Here is an 18,047-nt window from a genome sequence, read left to right as displayed (position 1 = left end):
AATCATCATATCAGAGCTAAAAAACTCTTTCAGTCCTTCTTCCCTAAACCCAGTTTGGTTGTCAGCGTTAACCAGCTACTGAGCGTGGCTCAGCACATGAGGAGCACACTCAATTCATACATAAATATCATGTACTTTCTGTGGATCATGCCCTTATGCAGATGCAAGGAAGTATCACTCTTCCTCAAGGTGGGTTTTAACAAGAGCTCCTTATTAAGGCAGGCATAAAAGAGAGGATAAACTCAGATAGCAGCTTACATTTAAGCAGAACACAGCCACTACAGGAGCCCAACAAAGCACAGAGAAAAGTATCAGGGCTAAAGCACTGTCACTTTTGGCTGTTTCAGACTGTGTTTACTTTGTAACAACCACACTCCAAATAACCAGAGAGCCAGCCCTGGAGCTCCTTAAAGCTGCGCTGCAGAGGAGCTCCTCATTACATTGTGTCACAGGTATCTCTAGTATTTCAACAAATTAGATGATATTCTTCCGAGGTTAATTTACATTCAAACATAATCAATTATAGGGGTTTAGGACAGGCATATGTTATGGGTTTAGGTGATAAAGGATGAGATCTATTATAAATACATTTATAAAGGAGGAAAATGTCTGATGGTTTGGGAAATTGAGAGATATTGAAATAAGTATTTGACATCTATATTAACTCAAAGCCCTAAATGGGCTGGGCTTGTTTACATTGCTTCAGTCTTATTATAGGGTGAATTTTACCAGCTGTCTTGCTGAACAGTCATTTACCCTTAAACTATAGTTAAAACTGTCATGGTTTTAAGCAAATTATATTGCGTAAAGTAATTATTTCCCTAACTGCAAAGAGGATCCAGGTAGCTTGTGAATCTCATTTCTGAAAAAGAGCTAGCAAAGCGCCCTCTGTGTAAGGTATGGGAAAGCAGAGTTAAGGATCTGAAAAGATCTTGTACTCCAGAAAAGGTCTACTAAGCTTGATTAGTTAGCTGTGTACATTTGGGCATGAAGGAGACAGAAGAGGAACAGATCTCTGCTAAACAACTCTTTTAGTTAAAAAGATTGACCACTGATTCCAAAACATCAAGGTAAAACTTGTTTCCTTCACAAGGTGTTCCTGCACCAATAAATGTTAATCCTCATGATTAATACAAACTTTATATATACTATGCCTGTAGGGAAATTGCTAAAAAGGCATTCTGGGGGAATGAGCTACAGCAATTAGAGGCTAGCCAGGGTAAGGAAGATTATTTTCTGAAGCAGAGCTCTCAGAGAACCCAGAAAGTACTCTGCAGCTGATACTCACTGTGCACAACAAGAAGCTTCCAGTGTGGTTTGCTGAATCTGCTGTGGGGTCTGAAAGCTTAGTTTATTGGAAGTTTTGATGGGCTTTGTCTCCCAGCCTCTTGGAAACAGACTGTGGCCCCCGTGGATCTCCACCCCTGGAGTTTTTGCTAATGTTGAACAACTGCAGCTTTTCTGCCTCATTATCAATATGCTTTTCCTAGGGTTTTCAACTTCCTCAGCTTCACAGCTCCTGAACTGCACCTCCATCTTCCACTTCCAGCTAAGTGCTTTGCTTCTTTTGCATGCTAGATGATGTGTGTGGCACCAAGACAGGCCCATCTGTTCTCCTTCATTCTGTTCTTCTCTAATTCACAGTAAAATGAAGAATTTGAACCCAGAACCCTGCAGAGCACTGCTCAGATTATCCTGTACCTGTTACCAGACAAATCCACCAAGTCTTTATTGAAAGCAACAAGCACATTATTTAGGGATGTGTGAAGCACTAGCAGAAACTATCCTTCTTTTTGAGCATAAAAAGTCTAAATCCAACTTCAGCTTGTGTCTAAACCGCAGGGACACAAACTACAGGTGAACCCAGTGGTACAGAGGAGGGGAAGACTTGAGCCTGTGCTCCCCTTTAGGGCTTTTCTTGAGCTTGCACTACTTACTGTGCCAGAGCTTTAGCTTGTCTTGCTTGCAGTGTTATTACTGTCAGAGAAAGCCATAGTCAGGCCTGCCTGGACCATGTGTAGCTACTTTTCTACATGTGGCATACCATGACTGATGTCTGGCAGAGACACGGCATGGTGTTTGCTAAGCTCCATGCCATGTGGATAAATGCCTCTCAGCTACTCAGGCAAACATGCCTTCTCCCATGTATTTACTGGCTGTTCTGTTTCATTCATTGCTGTGTAATTTATTGGTCACTTCTCATTACAAATCACTGTCAAACCAGTGACTTTCTTTTGTATAATTAGATTTACCAACTCTTCCATACCTGGTTCTGGCTGTGGCTCTGTTTTTAATTAAGAAGGAAAAGCTCACTGCAGGCGAGTACTTCCTCAGGACAGTTGCCTTGTGGGGATGAATCTGGCATTATGTATAGCCTGTCTAGTGACAATTTAACACTAGTGGCCATCCAACATTCATTCTAGTGTCAAAATGGAATTGACATCATATTTGTGGGCTTTATTTTAAATGTGTGCTGCCCAACAATCCAGCAATTAATTCATGCATTGGCAAAGCACCACTGAAGCACTGCCTCTCTTTATATTGACTATACTACAGTCCATTGAGTAGCCACTACACAGCCCATAATGATGCTAAATTAGGTATTCTGAGGGCTATTTAGAAAGGCTTTTTTTAGTTTGTCTGCTTTTTCCACCACAAACCAGGACAGGTTATTTAATGCAGCTACTTCTGAAATCATGATGTGTCAAAGTGGCACAATGGGGAAAATTCCCAGTGAGTTCTGGATTGGAAAAAGGAGACAAGTCAGCTTTGGATTTGGTACATAACTGTGGGATGTGACAGGCTTGTCTTTGATAATGCATCAAAGTGTTGTCAGTCTCCTCCTCTGCCTCGGGGAAGAAAAACTGCAGCTGAAGTATTGATCAGTACCAGAGACTCTGCCATGGATCTGTCACAGCTGCCCATGAAAAGGAGGTATTAAAACCCTTGAGAAAACTGACATCCCCAGGTTCCTAATGCTATTGTAGTGTACCATGGCTTGGCTTACACAGCCATTATTTTCCTCAAAGCTAGCCCAGCACCTCAGCCTTCTGCCTTCATCAGGTGCTGGGTATGTGGCCTGACTTGATCATGATGCAAATGGAGACTCCTGGGGGTCAAGGCAAAATTGAACATCTTCCTCCGTGAACAGACAGAGGTGGGAGACACTCCTGTGCTCAAAGAAAAGCAGTGCCAATGGCTCCACACTAGAGGAGCCTGGCATGGGGCTGTGGTGACTTAGAGACAAGAATGTTTCTTTAGACTTGTCACTTTGAAGCGTGCCCACTTGTGCTGGAAGGCAGCAGCCCTATGTGAGCCAGAGGCACCCTGAAGCCATGTCAGTGGCGGGGGGCCTGTTGCGTCACTGTGCAATCGCAATTAACTTTAATTACATGTCTCCACTGGCTGCCAGGTTTGGAAAAATTACAAGGAGGTGAAAAAAAAGAAAAGGCAGAAAAGAGGCTCTTGCAATCCAGGTGAATTTTTCCAAGCTGATTGCCAACACTCAAGATTCCCAAGGGCCTTTGTTAGTAGAGACAAAGCACCAGATAAAGAGATGGAGGGAACAGGAAGACTCTTCTCCTTCCCTTTCAAAATAACCTAGCTAGCATTCAAAATCTGGGACATTCATACATGTGCCCTCTAAGTATCTCTGAATGGGGGCCATCATATTTCAACATTTCTCTGCTTCCCTGATGTGAAGCATGTGTGATAAAGCTATGACAGCACCTGACCAACTCCATTGACACAGGAATATTTAGAGACTGAATTTTCTTACAGTTAATCAGGATTCATAAACTGCATCCAGACAGGTGCTTCTAAATCATCACCATCTTGTCCTTATCTGTCAGGAAAAATGCTACAATCAGTGAGATGAGTATCCAGCACAAAAGGCACCAACTGGTGAAGAACAATGGCAATGCCATGAAATCTTGGCCCCTTTCAGTTGTGCATCTTTTGTAGGAAATTAACTGAGTCTTAGCGTCAATATGCATATTTCAACACTTTATTCACTTAAAAATTATTTTTGACACTGCTTCAAGCCTGGATTTGCTCTCTAGAGACCTAAGCCAATATTTTTTCAACACAGCTACAGAAAATTTTTTTGAATGTGCACTGATGGCATTTCTCCAGCTGGGAATCCTGTGGGAATTCAATAGACCACTTTGGAGGGTACTGTAAGCAATAGTAAATGATTAGAAGAGGAACAACAGAAGTTGTATAGTGATCTTCTAGATTCAGAGATATTTTAATAAATAAAACAAGGTTAGGAAATGTGTCAGACTACCCTCTGCATTAAGGTAAATGTGTGTATTTCATTATTCTCATGCTACAAAAAGGAAATCCATGGCAGAGATTAGTGGCAATGGGTTCATCATACTTGCTCTCACATAGTGTTTCAAAATTTCAGAGGCCTTGGCTTAAGACAGCAGGGTGAGATTTGGCCATCTGTGGTTGACTGTCTCAGGCTACTCAATGCTGGCACATAGGGCAGTTTAATCCATGTGCAGATCAAGTATTTAACAGTAAATTTGTCTACAAGATGACAGACTTTATTCACTGAAACAGGCAGAGAATGCAGATGGGCTGAATCTTGGTTGAGTGCATGCAATGCTGATTAATATGTAAATTCCAAGCCCACGGTAATGCAGAAACTTTGTCCTAACTTCAGGCTAAGTCTAAAGGCATAAAAGGCATAAACTTGCTCAGGTTCCCACAGTAAATAAGTGGTAGAGGCAAGTCAGAGCTCCCTTTGTCCAGTCTTCTCTCTAATATTAGAACTTGTTGGTGCATTGCTTTTGGAAAAAATATTTTGAACTCACAATTGATTCCTTAATGCAAGCAGGAAACAAGCATTCTCCTGGCCCATCTTTGGAAAAGACATAAGAAGATGAGAATTCATTTCCTTTCCAGAGAGATACCAATATCCATCTTATCTTCTGAAGAAATTTCACGCAAAAGACTATTGATTTTTTTAAATTGAACTGATACAGTCATTTCCAGTGTTGCATGACTAGATTGGATCTCAGCTCAAATGCACAGAGACTGCAACAGGTATTTAGCAATCACACCACTTAGAGGATCACAGCAGCTGGGTGAAGCAGGACATACTACACAGCTGCCAAATCCACACAGGCTCTATGCCAGCAGACATCAAAGAAGGCCCACTACGGGTGCAGCTTTCTATCCACTCTCAGGGATCTGAAGATGGCAGAGACATTCTCTCATCTGGAGGGACACAATTCATTGGAATTTGCAGCAATACAAGACCAAGCCATGCCCATCAGTGACCTGCATTTAACGGGCTGTTAGTATTCTGAATTGAGTAAATAAAAAAGTTTACTGTTAGTTTGCACCACAGGAAAATCTGTCTTCCAAGTTACTCCTTCATATTGCAATATGTTCTGTTAGATTAAAAATAAAAAGGGAGCACAGAAATTACTTCAGAAACTATCAGGCCGGAACTCAGAGCCTGTCAGGTGAGGTACTTCTGATGCAGCTTTTCATTTTTACACTTTATTAGTAGCTCATTCTGCTTTCCACACCAGCATCATGTGATAGAACAATAAATTAATAAGCTGTCTTGTTGTGAGGATCTTGATGACTGATATTTCACTGCCATTTTACTTTTTCAGTGCCATGGTGCAGTGCAGTAGGCATCTTATTCCGCTTCCAGTATTGTTCAGATGACTAGGTTTTCTGTTAAAACAGCAAAAAGAGAGAACACTTGTTGAGCAAATACTGCATAACACTCCTGATATTTGCCCTAGGAACTGTATTCAACTTTTTCTGTACCTTAAATCAGAAGAGCTATGTCCTAGGAGTTGTGTGTCTACTCCATATTAACCAGTAACAACTCTTCAGTACTTGAAGAGAGCTGCTGTTGAGCAGCCTCTAACCAAAGAGCTAGTCACGGAGCTTCCTCAGTGAGAAATCACAAACTAGAAATACACTCGGAAAAAGAAACAAAACAAAACAAAAAAAAAAACTTGCTTCTCATAAGGTTATACTTGTGGGTTTGAATTTTCATTTTATTTTGGCTTCAGATTCAGGGTTGGGGGCTGTAATATGTCAGTTTTTCTTGTTATTGTGCTTTTTTCTCTCCCATGATTCATCTAACTCTAGGGCATTTATTGAAATTCTTGATTCCAAATTCGAGGGAAGTGAATCTCCCTTTAAGCTTCATAGGGACAGCTCATAGCCTGATTAAAGTGTCTTGCAGTTTTCATCAGCTGAGGATGTGTTTTTCACATTACAGACTAACAGACTAGGTGCATTCCTAGCACAGGCAAGAGATGTGACAGGTAACCCCATCTTCCAGCAGACCAGCTATTGCCTTAATCTGTAGTATAGCAGCAAACAGAATAAAAGCTGCTTTCTTTAGTAGGACTGAAAATGTGGTAATAAGCAACAATACGACTTTCACAAGCAGTAAAGCACATCTTCACCGTAAATCAAAAGGCCGATGCAGATGGCAGAGAGGCAGTGAGACTCAGATCTCATCCATGAAATAACTTACCCAGTTCTTAATTACTAAGTTACTGTTTTCCTGACTTGGACTGTAGTTGATTTTCTTATAGGTGACTGGATGGAAAGCACACTTGTGTCACAGCTGTAAGCCCACAGAAGCTAAGAGAGGACAAGATTCTTCCTGGCCTGAAAGCAAGCATAAACATCTCAGAAAAGTCTTGTCCATCCATTAAATACGTGTATTTACTTCAAGGCAAGCATTATGTATGTACTAGAACTTTCCTGTCTTGTCTTCAAGGAGAAATCAGTGTTCTAGATATACCAGAACAATAATGTCTAATACTTCGTACACTGGCCCTGAGTAACACTTCAGCACTTCAGAGGAATACATACAGGTAACAGCAATATTACAGCAATTCCCATGACTGTTCCTGTGTTCTGTGCTGCAGGTGTCAGGTCTATTCATTTGTCCTCCCTGGTACTGCAAAATTCCCAATGGAACATTACTTAGATAAAAAGGAAACTATTTCAATAACACTTGGGAAGTTCAAGAGAATTTGGTTTGACATTAACACTAAAGATGACTCAGAAAGACAAGTGTATGTGCATTTCCAGCAGTTTGTGTATGAAATATCCGAAAGGGCTCAGTAGCTCTGCTGTAAAATGTTTAGGCTTCCACAGTCAGAAAAGGTTGAAAGCAGTGTTCTAGATCCACTCTTTTGTAGAAAATCCTCCAGAAATAAAATCTGTTTAAAACCTAACCACAGACGCCAGTTTCATTCTGTTTTCTCTTTGTCCAGTGTCATTTGGTGCCATGAAAATCACATTCAGAAAAGAGAACTGAGCCACTTCTGGGGGGAAAAAAAAAAAAAAAAAAAAAAAAAAGAGCTTTCTTAGGAAACACCCTTCAAATGGACTCCTAGTGCTTTGCAAATCAGGTAGTGTTAAAGATAGTAAACTAGAAGAAGATACTAAAATATTGCAACAGGAGCTACACTTTCATCATCCGTGCAGGAAATGCTCTCTCTTGCTATTTGAATTGCAAAGAGATCTATTTACCATTACAGAGAGCATTTAATCCAGGAGCACTGCTGAGAATTTTAGCCCGGGTGGTTAGCAAATACACATGAGCATAGTGTGGTGGGACTTTTCTGCAGGGGGAGAACGCAGGTGGGAGATGTCCCTCTTTGGCATAGACACCTTTATTTACAGAGAAAGTATACAAGCTGTTTACAGTAGAAATAATAACTACAGTCAGTTTCCTTACTCGGAAATTTCTGCCTACCTCTCCTGTGTTATCCGTACTGGAGGGTCATTCCCTGCCTTCCATGTGAAACCCGACAGCTATGCACGGACTTGGGCATATGCAGGGGCAGCGAGTAACCTTGCAGCCCTGAGGCTGTCCCTTGCATAGCCCCTGCAGGACACAGCCGGCACTCACCTGGGAGTGCGTGCAGGGTCTGCGGGCCGCCTGCCCACGTCCCCGGGGGCTGCCCAGCATCCCCAGCGAAGCCGGTGGGCAGGGCAGGGCGGCCGGGCTGGGAAAGGCTCATTTCCAGCGGGGTTTCCTCGGGGCGGGTGCGCTGCTGACCCTGTCTCCGGGGCTGCGGCGGGAGCGGCCACCTCCGTGCGAGCACCCCCGGGCTCCCCGCTCAGGCGCTGTCCGGTCCCCGGTGCTTAAGTGCCGCCATCCCCCGCCCGCCGGAGGACCGCGGTCCCGCAGCCCCGGGGCGGAGGAGCCGCCCATCGCCATCGCCCCCGTGTGAGCCGGTGGGATTCGGGGGAGGAAACTTTGCCCCCCCTCCCCTCCAGCAGGCGAGGCAGAAAGGGAAGCGCTGCGGGAACTCGCGCCCCGCGGCCAGCGAGGGGAAATGTAGTGGAAACAGGTTGTTGGGCTCTCGTCGTAGGAGGAAGGGGCGGCTCTGAATTACCAGCTAGCCAAATCTGGGCTCTGGGAAATGGAGACGGAGCTGCTGCTTTTCCAGACAGCGATGTGCTGAGAGAAATGGACAGCGAATTACTACTGCAGGAGAGCTTTGCTCCAAAATCGCCTCTTCCCAGGAAGCTAACACACTCCCTGAGCTCTTGAAGTTCTAGCAGTTGCTAGCTCAGCTTGGGGTTAACCACAGCAAGTTTCAGCTGCAGGAGTCCTGGTTTTCAGGGGTCAGGCAGGTGATTTTTTTCCTCCTTTTAATTTTTGCTCCTCTGCTGGTCTGTGAATACCGAATACCAAAAAGTCTGCTTGAAAGCTGAGGAGAGCTCAAGAAAAGCCACAGTGGACAGTTGTGGTGTTTTGGATATATTTGTCACAAAGTACTACCAGCTCTGCTCGAGAGATTCATATGGCTTGAAGGTAAGACATAAGTGTTGATACTTTCCTTCTGGAAATACAAATGTTTTGAGTCTCCTGGTAAGGGAATAGAGACAATAGCAGCTGCTGTATTCACCACTGCAGTGTAAATAAAGGCAGCAGAAAGAGAAAATATTTGCCATTATCCCAAATGATCCATTAAGCTGTTCTCTTCTGAGATAGGGCAGGGGAAAGTGAGTTTTCTAATTAAAAATGCAGTGTCTTGTTTTTTTCTTCTAAAACACTACTTACAAACCAATACAAATTTGTTATTAAATGCTAAAGAGGCATTTAAAGTTGCTAGGAAGCTAGGATCGTTTTTAGAAGTTTGATGCTTAACATTGCTCTCACACAGACACAATGGAAATAGAGTGACAGGGAAAACAGTAGGAGGAGGATGTGTAGATAGGATATAATGTAGGTACATTCAATTTCCCCAAAGAATAAGCTTGTTCAGTCAAACTGTTTGAGAGAAATTACTATTTTTTCTCTTCACTCATTCTTTTACATAAGGCAAGCCTGTGTCCCTTAAAATTTCCTTCTCAACACTAGTCTTGAACAAGCTTTCCTCCTAGGAGACCTTTCCTGAAGAAGCCCTGGAAGGGAATCTTTCAGAAATACCCCTCTGAACGTTGCAAGTAGCTTTTGTGCAAGGTTTAAAGTAACCTTTGTGGCATGAAGTCTGTTTCCTATATTAAGATACAAACAGGTATTATTCCTGTTTGCACCTTAATATTTTTCCATTGCCCTTCAGTTATAAGTTTCATCTGTCTTTTTGAAACCAAGGGAAACTGGGGATTTAGGGCAGGGGAGCAGACACAAGGGCTGTGTTGGGTCCTATTTGGTGCTGAAATTTCTTTCCAAACTTGTTGACTGTAGGTGGTTTCTGCACAGATAACACATCCTCACGTGTTAATTCTCAGTTCTCTCTCAGCCTGACTTGCCCACATGCAAAGCATGAAGCCATAGAGCTAACAGCATGTGGAGAATGAATCACTGTTCTTCAAGTAGAGTTCAAAGTAATAAAAGAAAAATAACTTGACTGGTTTATAAATAACCAGCCAAAAGATTATACTATAACTTGTCAAATAGGTTACACATGCAATTCACTGCAAAATAGTGTGGGCTATATCTCTTACACATTCAGTGTTTCATGTAATTGTTCTTCTTTAACCACACAATGCTCTTAAGAACTCATAATCCTGTGCTTAAGTCCGTTAACTGCTTGTAGCAGTCTAGAAAAAATAGTCTATTGATAATATTGCTACGTCCACCAAAAAAGTGTAAAGAGCACTGTCTCTGTAGTTTTTATTACTATTTTTCCTTTCAACTTCATTTTCATACAGAAATTCTGTTACATTAAAAACCTTTACTCTTTACTTCCCATACTTCTGAATGGAGGTTTTGTAAAAGTACTTTCCACTGATTTATGTACCATGTGATTATCTTTTGCGTACATAGACACTGTATGGCACGACAGACAAATTTGGTGGAGAGAGAAAGAAAGAGAAGGGCAGACTTCTCATCTGGCCATTTGAAGTGGTAACATCAGTAGAAATAACTGTATCAGCAGAATTACAAAGACGTGCGTTTGGGCTCTGCCTTTTTCCTTAGTATTTCCAAAGATAGCTATAGAACAGTTATCTGACACTAATTAAGTGAATTGCCTTACATGGTGTGTCACATATCACAAAATGCCACCTAAATATACTTCATGCAGTGCATGTACATAAATCCCTGTGTAAAACCTGCCATACATTTACATATAACTTCCATGGGCACACGTGAATTGGATTGCATGTGTGTAAAAAAGAGCTTCAGTTTGGTACACTAGAGTATTTAGAAAGAAAGAGTTCATGTTTCAGCCTTTAGAGAGAAGCAAGTGAACCCTCAGAAGTCAGGTGAACTGAGTTAATAGTATAGGTTATATTGTAGCTAATATCCATCATACCCAGAACCAAATGGCTTCCTTTTCCCTTGATGTTTCCTTCTGTGCCACTTTCACCCTCTGCATGAGAGGCTAGGTCATAATTTAGATTAGCTAAGTGGTCACATAGCATCCATCATGCATATCCTGATACTACTCCCACAACCCAGTACCAAGTTATCATGGAGTCCACTGAAGTGAGTAGGTTACATTCACATAAGTCTACAAAGCAGAGGTGATTTATATATATGCATTCCTCTCACAAAGGAATCACAGCTTGTCATCCACTAACTCTGCATGCACTGCTTGTATGCAGGGCAGCAAGCACAAAGATTGCACTTAAATCTTTTCCAGCTTCGCTGAAGTATAAGACACCTGCCTGGGAAAAATACTCAGCTTTTCCTTTAATGGCACTTCAATGTTAGTTCAATGTATTCTTCCTCGTACTCCCCCAAGTTAGGCAATTACTACTGTAAGCACAGGCTCAGGACATTGGTCAGTTAATAGCACAAGTTACAAACATGCTGGGAAATGCAGCTGGCACAGAACAGTGGCATTCTGCAGCTAGGCTGAAAGGTCTGAACAATAGCACAGACCAGTGAGGATGATTGACTAAGACATGCCCTTGCAACGAAGCAGAAAGGCCTAGCACATAAGGTACGATTACCTGTGTGTTCGTCTAAAATCTGTCCTTTGTATTAAATCAGGAAATCTCCACCCTCCCATCCTCTGTTTACTTAAACTTTGGAATTAAAATTTGAGCTTATAATGCTTGCGTTTTGATGCATCTCAAAATGCCATAGAGAACTGCTTTCTCAGAATGTATGATTACCTGCTATACCTCTGTCCTCATCACTGGATAAAACCCTATAAATCACAAGCCACTGCCATATTTTAAAAGCCCTTGCTGCCAAATGGGTCATTTTGATTCTTTTGGACAGATAAGGGTCTGCTCTATGTAACAGACATCATCCTGTGACTGTAAAAAGCTTGAGGACCAGGTATAAACTGACTTAGCCCTAGGCTTTCTCATTCTTGGCACCCAGGGTATTATATGCAGTTATCTTCTGAAGCTACCTCTGAAACTGCAGGGAATATTTGATAAAAAAATAATCCAGCTTCCTCCAGAAGAAAGAGGAATTTCACATCATGCAGAAAACTTTGGACACTGTTATGCCCACCGTGTGAAAGAAGCTGGGAAATGAACTTCTAAGCCCTATGCTCTATTTCTACAAAGCATTTGCTTGCTGATCTTAAACAGCTTTGTGCCAGACATACCTTTTTTCTCACCAGCAATATTCTTTAACTAATATTATATAAAATTTTCTCTAACAAAACAAGGAACTTTGAAAAATATTTAGCTTCAAATGCACAAGCATTGGTAGCTCTTCACATATGAACAGGATGGCTTTGGCTCATGAACTTTACAATACTTCCATTATGAGTCTTTTTCAATTTCATCGTGTGCGCACAAATTTCTTCTAAACACTTAGGAAATCTGGAAATGAGCATCTGCTTTCTCACATGCCAATAGCCAATATTTCAATTACAGGAGATACAGGACCGGGAGTGTGTTCACAGAGTATGTAATTTAGCTGTAAAGCTTTTTGCCACAGGATGTCTGGATGATAACTATTCCTAAGCCTTCTTGCCCTAGGTTCAAGGGGACACTAAGCAATCTCAGTTCCAAGGAAAAGAAGTCCACTGATTCTTAATAAATGCACAGAAACCACACTGGCTTGGTAAATATCAGAGATGCAAAGAGTTGGATGATGTGAGAATTCTTGCCAAAACATCATGTATACTTGCTGTATTCTTACACTCTTGCCCAAGGTTTTCGATACCGTTGGAGAAAAGATATTACAATGGTTGAACTTCGACTTCACAGGGTTATTTTTTTAAGGCTACAGGAGAAGATACCAGTAGGCTAAATGCTAAAACATACTGAGGTTTGGAATACAGGGAGGAAGATTTTGGAATGTTTGTTTGGGATCTAACTTCACTATGTTTTACAAACAAAAACTTTCGGTAACTACATTTGTTTTGGCTAACTCTTTAGGAGCACGCGAGACTGATCAATTTGTGCCAGGGTGTTGCTAACTAGATTCTCTGGGAAAGGGGGAGGCAATTGTTTAAGTCCTGTCAAATGCATCATTCCTTCTGCTGTTACAAAACCAACCTATATTCAACCTAAAATGATTGCTAATGAGTATTAACTCCTCTACCAATTGTTCCACTTCAATCATGTTTTCTCTTGCTGTCCTTCACCTGGATATTTTTAGCATTATCATTTTTTGTAAGATGTGACTATGTGTTCAGTTGCTTCTTCTCTGTACATACCTCCCAATTATCCTGGTGGGTATTTTTCTCTCAACCCCCTAGAACGGGTTTATTTCTGGTTTACTCTTCCCTGTTGGTTTCCATGTGGTTATGTGGGAGGCTGCACATTCTTTATCAAAGCAGAGAGCCATGATTAGTCCATTCAGAAAATGTAAATTCAGCCTTATGTGTTATGTAGCACTGAAGAAAAAGAGAGAGACTGTAAGTAGCAATAAAATCAGTCAATAATAGAACAGCGTTAAGCCCTGTAGGTAGGCCTGGATGATCACAATGACGTCCACACTTCAGATTTCTAATGGAGCTAAATAAACATACTGAACTTGTGTATTGCTGTCTGGGGAAAGCTAATCAGAGTGCAATGCAGTCCTGCTGAAGTAAGTGAAATCCACTGCGATTGTGCAGCCTTTGCAATTAACATTCATTTTGATTTGTATCACCCTTTCTGTACATATACCATTATCTATCCCAAATTTCAGACTCTCCAGCCTCAGCTGTTTCTGTCTGAAATGTCCCAGGAGCTGGAAACACACTTCTTAGTTGATAAATACATGTATTTGACTTCGTTCATTGCTTCAGGTTGCCAACTGCTAACACTGGGGATGTATCAGCAAAATCAACACTATTGAGAATGCTCTGTGTAATTTGCAGCTTTGTAGAAAAATGAACTCTTCACCAACATCTCAGGTTTTTGAATCATGCTCCCCTGAATGCTGCAGCTGAAGCAATATATCAGAAAGGTTACATCTATTACCTAATATATTACACCTTGCAAATTACTTGTCTAAACTGAATCTTAGTCTTGCACACTATTTAGACATCTCCGCAATTCGGGGTTTTAGCAGATTAGGATCCCGTCTGTAACGGGCACTCTTCTGACCTCCAGTTACCCCCATATCTGCGTATTTCAAGCTCTTACATATTTGTCCAATAGTCAAGAAGAATGTGATTACCTACAGGATTACTAAAGATAGGTTTCTAGCCTTTCAATATGTTTTATCTGGTGACCACTCCAGGCAAGAATACATTTGAGTTAAAGCCTTGAGTTACATGCTTGGAAATCAAACACCCTCCCACATCAGAAAGAACTGTGTGCCTGCAGCCAACCTGCTTTCTTTTAGACATTTACACACAGATTTAGCCGTTGATTTTTAGTCATCCATGCTTGAAAAGCTACAATTAGGAAGATCTCACTAATTTAAAAACCATTAAAAATAGAAACACCTCCCCACCCCTGCTATACATATCATTAAACAGCAAGAATCACCCTGGTCCAGGTACATGAATCATTTATCCTCCCTATGAGGTTATGGATGCTTTAAAAATGTGCTTGTAATTGTACAGGAATACTTCAGTGCACCATGATGCTAAGTGAGCAGGCTGGGCATGTGTAAGCTCCTTGTTCGCACTTTCTTACTGGCAAACTAACTGTAAGAATTAGAGGGTTTGTTTAAGTTACTAACTAGGGAATCAAAAAGTCAACATCAGAATCTCCATGCTAGTAAAGATTCCTACATGTCCTTATTATTGGTTTGGTTCCATTTGTAGAGTGTGTATCTTAAATTGGTCAGAATCCATGACTGGGGACTTCAGACCTTTGTCAGCATAACAGGAGGCTATTAAAGCATTACAGCTATTATAAAACATTACAGTATTATCAATTTACAACTGCACACAAATGTACCAGCCAACTTTAAGCTTTCACTGGTCTTTCCTCTCTATAAAACCAGACTAAAAGAACAGTCTTTTCCTCAGATTTTGAAAATGGTTGTAAAGTAAGCTTTAGTACTTCCAAGGGTAGCACTGGGGCAACTGCTAGAGGTAAAGTTGCCAGGGAGAATGGATCTCTGAGAGTGGATCTATTCCAGATCAAAGACAAGGGCTGAGAGTAAATACCAGCACATTTGGTCACACGCAGTTTCTACCCACATTGCTGGCTGTTAGCCTGGCTACAGCTCGAAGTGTCTGTACTGCACTTTGAAGAAGCTGAGCTGAGAATATCTAGTAATAACTACAGGGTTTTCTTCCCATCTGTTGATTAGTAGTGGGCATTGGAGTTCTGCCTACAGATATTTCAGAGCAAGGATCATATGAGAGTAGGCCCATGCATTTAAATTACAAGGCAGGCATACTCAGAGGGACACCCTTGGTCAGGCTCTGGCTCTCTAAGACAGAAGGCTGGGTACTGAACTAGCAGCACACAGCTCACTGGCTTAAATAAACTAAGCAGTACACAGCTGTGTAAAGCTGGCATAAAAGTTGCTTGTTTCAGTCACATAAAATCTTTTCCAGATCTGTCCTGGCCCCTTGTGTCCTAAAAGAGTCTGTGGCTTCGTGCAGTATATTTAATATTTGAAACAATTGGAGGAACTGGGGACTACTTTGCAGGACAAGGCATCACCCTGACAATCACAATGATTGCAATAAAATGAGTGCATAGACATCTTTTGAGTAAGATCGGAGAAAACCAGGAAAATTTCACCATGCTTGCTGCAAAAGAAAGTGCGCACATAGAGCAGATTTGGTGGGAAGAGGCAGCACTTTTGACATGTCTTATTCTCATACCCCAATCATAGCATTGGTTCTGGGGAGCCGTAAGAACCAGGACTAGCTGAAAACTTCATGGCCAAAACCATTTCCACCGAAAGCTGACAGGAATCACTGTTTTGCAGAAATTAACTGCTTTTCCCACAAGTTTTCTTTCTTCCTCCCTCCAATACAAATTCAATAGTTTCTTTGCTAACACATTTTATTTAGCTGCAGAAGTTCCGGGTTCAGACCTCCTTACAGAGGTTAGTGTTCCTAGAAAATAACTATATCTATCACTGGCACTTTACCATTCCCTTGTTCCACACCACCAGTAAAGTCCAAACATTCTCTCTAGAGTACAAGTATATACATTTTCTTTGAAAGATATTTTACTAATAAAAGGAGAAATCCATGCGATGATGATGTGCAATTATTCATTCTGTAGGAGGATGTTTGTCTACATATGATTTCTTTGCAGTTTCCTTTGTTGTCCTTCCCAAGTGCTATTTTTATTTATCCATAGACTTTTTTCTCCCCTCACTGTGAAGGGAGAATCAATTAGGAAATTACAACTGTAACAGAAAACAACAAGGAGGAATAATAATAAAGTTAAGGTCCCTTGGGGCTACATTCTGCCATTCAGTTTACTGTAGAATTTCTGACTCAGAAGAACTCAGAATCATACCCACAAAACCTTAGGATAAGAGACGCTGTTTGTAGACACAGTAAGCATACTTTAGTAAAAGAATAAAAAGAACATGCAAAGGAATCATAGAATCATAGAATAGTTAGGGTTGGAAAGGACCTCAAGATCATCTAGTTCCAACCCCCCTGCCATGGGCAGAGACACCTCACACTAAACCATCCCACACAAGGCCTCATCCAACCTGGCCTTGAACACCGCCAGGGATGGAGCACTCACAACCTCCCTGGGGAACCCATTCCAGTGTCTCACCACCCTAACAGGAAAGAATTTCCTCCTTATATCCAATCTAAACTTCTCCTGTTTAAGTTTTTAACCCGTTACCCCTTGTCCTGTCACTACAGTCCCTGATGAAGAGTCCCTCCCCAGCATCCCTATACGCCCCCTTCAGATACTGGAAGGCTGCTATTAGGTCTCCACGCAGCCTTCTCTTCTCCAGGCTTAACAGCTAAAAGGAAATGCTAAAGTAAAGCAATTACTAAACATGTGAAGGAGATAGTTCAATAACTTGGACATTTCCATCATCATTCAGTGTCTGCCCCAAAGATATTATTCTGAAGACATCCTTCATATGTCAAGTGTGACAACACCTTGAACACTAAGAATGTGTCTGATTTTGATGTGAGTGAAAAATTAAAGTCATAGGCAACAACAGCAACCCATCATTACACAGCAAATCACATCATTTAGAGTTTTGGTTTTTTTTCCCTGAAGAGAACCACAGGCTCACGAAGGGGACCTGTTTCTGCAAGATGAGGACAAAACAGAGAACATTTCTTCTCTGTGCTGTTATAATGCCCTTTCAGAAGACAAAGGCCAGTGCCTGCTGGAGATTTTTCTTTGACTTCTGTGCCTGTTTAACCTTCAGCAAGTAAGGGCACCTGTGTTCAGTTCATGAACATTTTGCCTTTAGTTTTCTGTGCCCCCTTATTTGTATTGCTGATGCATTAAACAGTCACTGAAAATAGCACTGGCTTTAGTCCTGCCTTAACTTTCATAATAACTTGTACTTAGCACTCCATAATTAAAAACATTAATGGCGATGCAACAATTCATCTGAAAGACTATCTGCTCCCTTCCAAATGGGACGAAAATATTCATGACTTTCTGGAGCTCTGTTAACAACTTTGTGGATTAAAAGAATATGGAAATAATAACAGAATTCATAACTAGATCAGGTGCAGATTACTGGATTTATGAATTTGATTCATTATGGACGTTGCATGCAGTTGCTGCACTTAAAAGCCTCAGATAAAATGAAGTATTCACTGTGGTAGGTGCAAGATGTTCACACTGCAGTAAATGGATCCCACCAGCCAGAGGTTTTACTTCACAGCTTTCACAGTTGGAAGCTTTTTCTGACTACACCTGATAGCTCAGCCTAAATAAATCCTACTGAAGGAGCTGTCATTGCAAACAGTACTCACATATACTCTGTTCACCGCTTCCACTTGGAACCTCAGGCAATCAATCTGGAGGGTTATTGGGCTGCAGGCCACAGGTATTGGGTCTGAATGCTGGGGCTGATGGATTCTGCGGGCAAGCCGAGCTGCAGCTTGTGTTTGCACAGAGGGAAGCTGGAGGTGTTCCCACGGGGCCTGGGGTTTATTGCAATGTAATAGCAGCAGTAACTACATTTGCTTTCTTGCCCTCTCCTGTTGCTCATTTTGTGGGTTTAGTTTTTAAACTTACAGGGCAAAAGAGCTGAGTTTTGTGCACTGAAGCCTCCT

General features: G+C 41.5%; 1 long non-coding RNA gene across 1 annotated transcript in view; it reads right to left on the bottom strand.

Annotated features, from left to right (window-relative positions):
* Positions 1-5,076: 5,076 nt before the first annotated feature.
* Positions 5,077-18,047, bottom strand: part of LOC136023148 (uncharacterized) — a 53,150-nt gene continuing 40,179 nt past the window's right edge. Inside the window, exons 3-4 of the long non-coding RNA XR_010616490.1 lie at positions 6,521-6,657; positions 5,077-5,700 (exon numbers count right to left, since the gene is read on the bottom strand). This is a non-coding gene — a long non-coding RNA (uncharacterized LOC136023148). The remainder of the gene's footprint in view (positions 5,701-6,520; positions 6,658-18,047) is intronic.

The sequence above is a fragment of the Lathamus discolor genome, chromosome 17 (genome assembly GCF_037157495.1).
Source record: "Lathamus discolor isolate bLatDis1 chromosome 17, bLatDis1.hap1, whole genome shotgun sequence".
Classification (NCBI taxonomy): Eukaryota; Metazoa; Chordata; class Aves; order Psittaciformes; family Psittacidae; genus Lathamus; species Lathamus discolor.
Note: the sequence above shows the minus strand (reverse complement) of the source record. Positions and strands in the feature narration are given on the sequence as shown.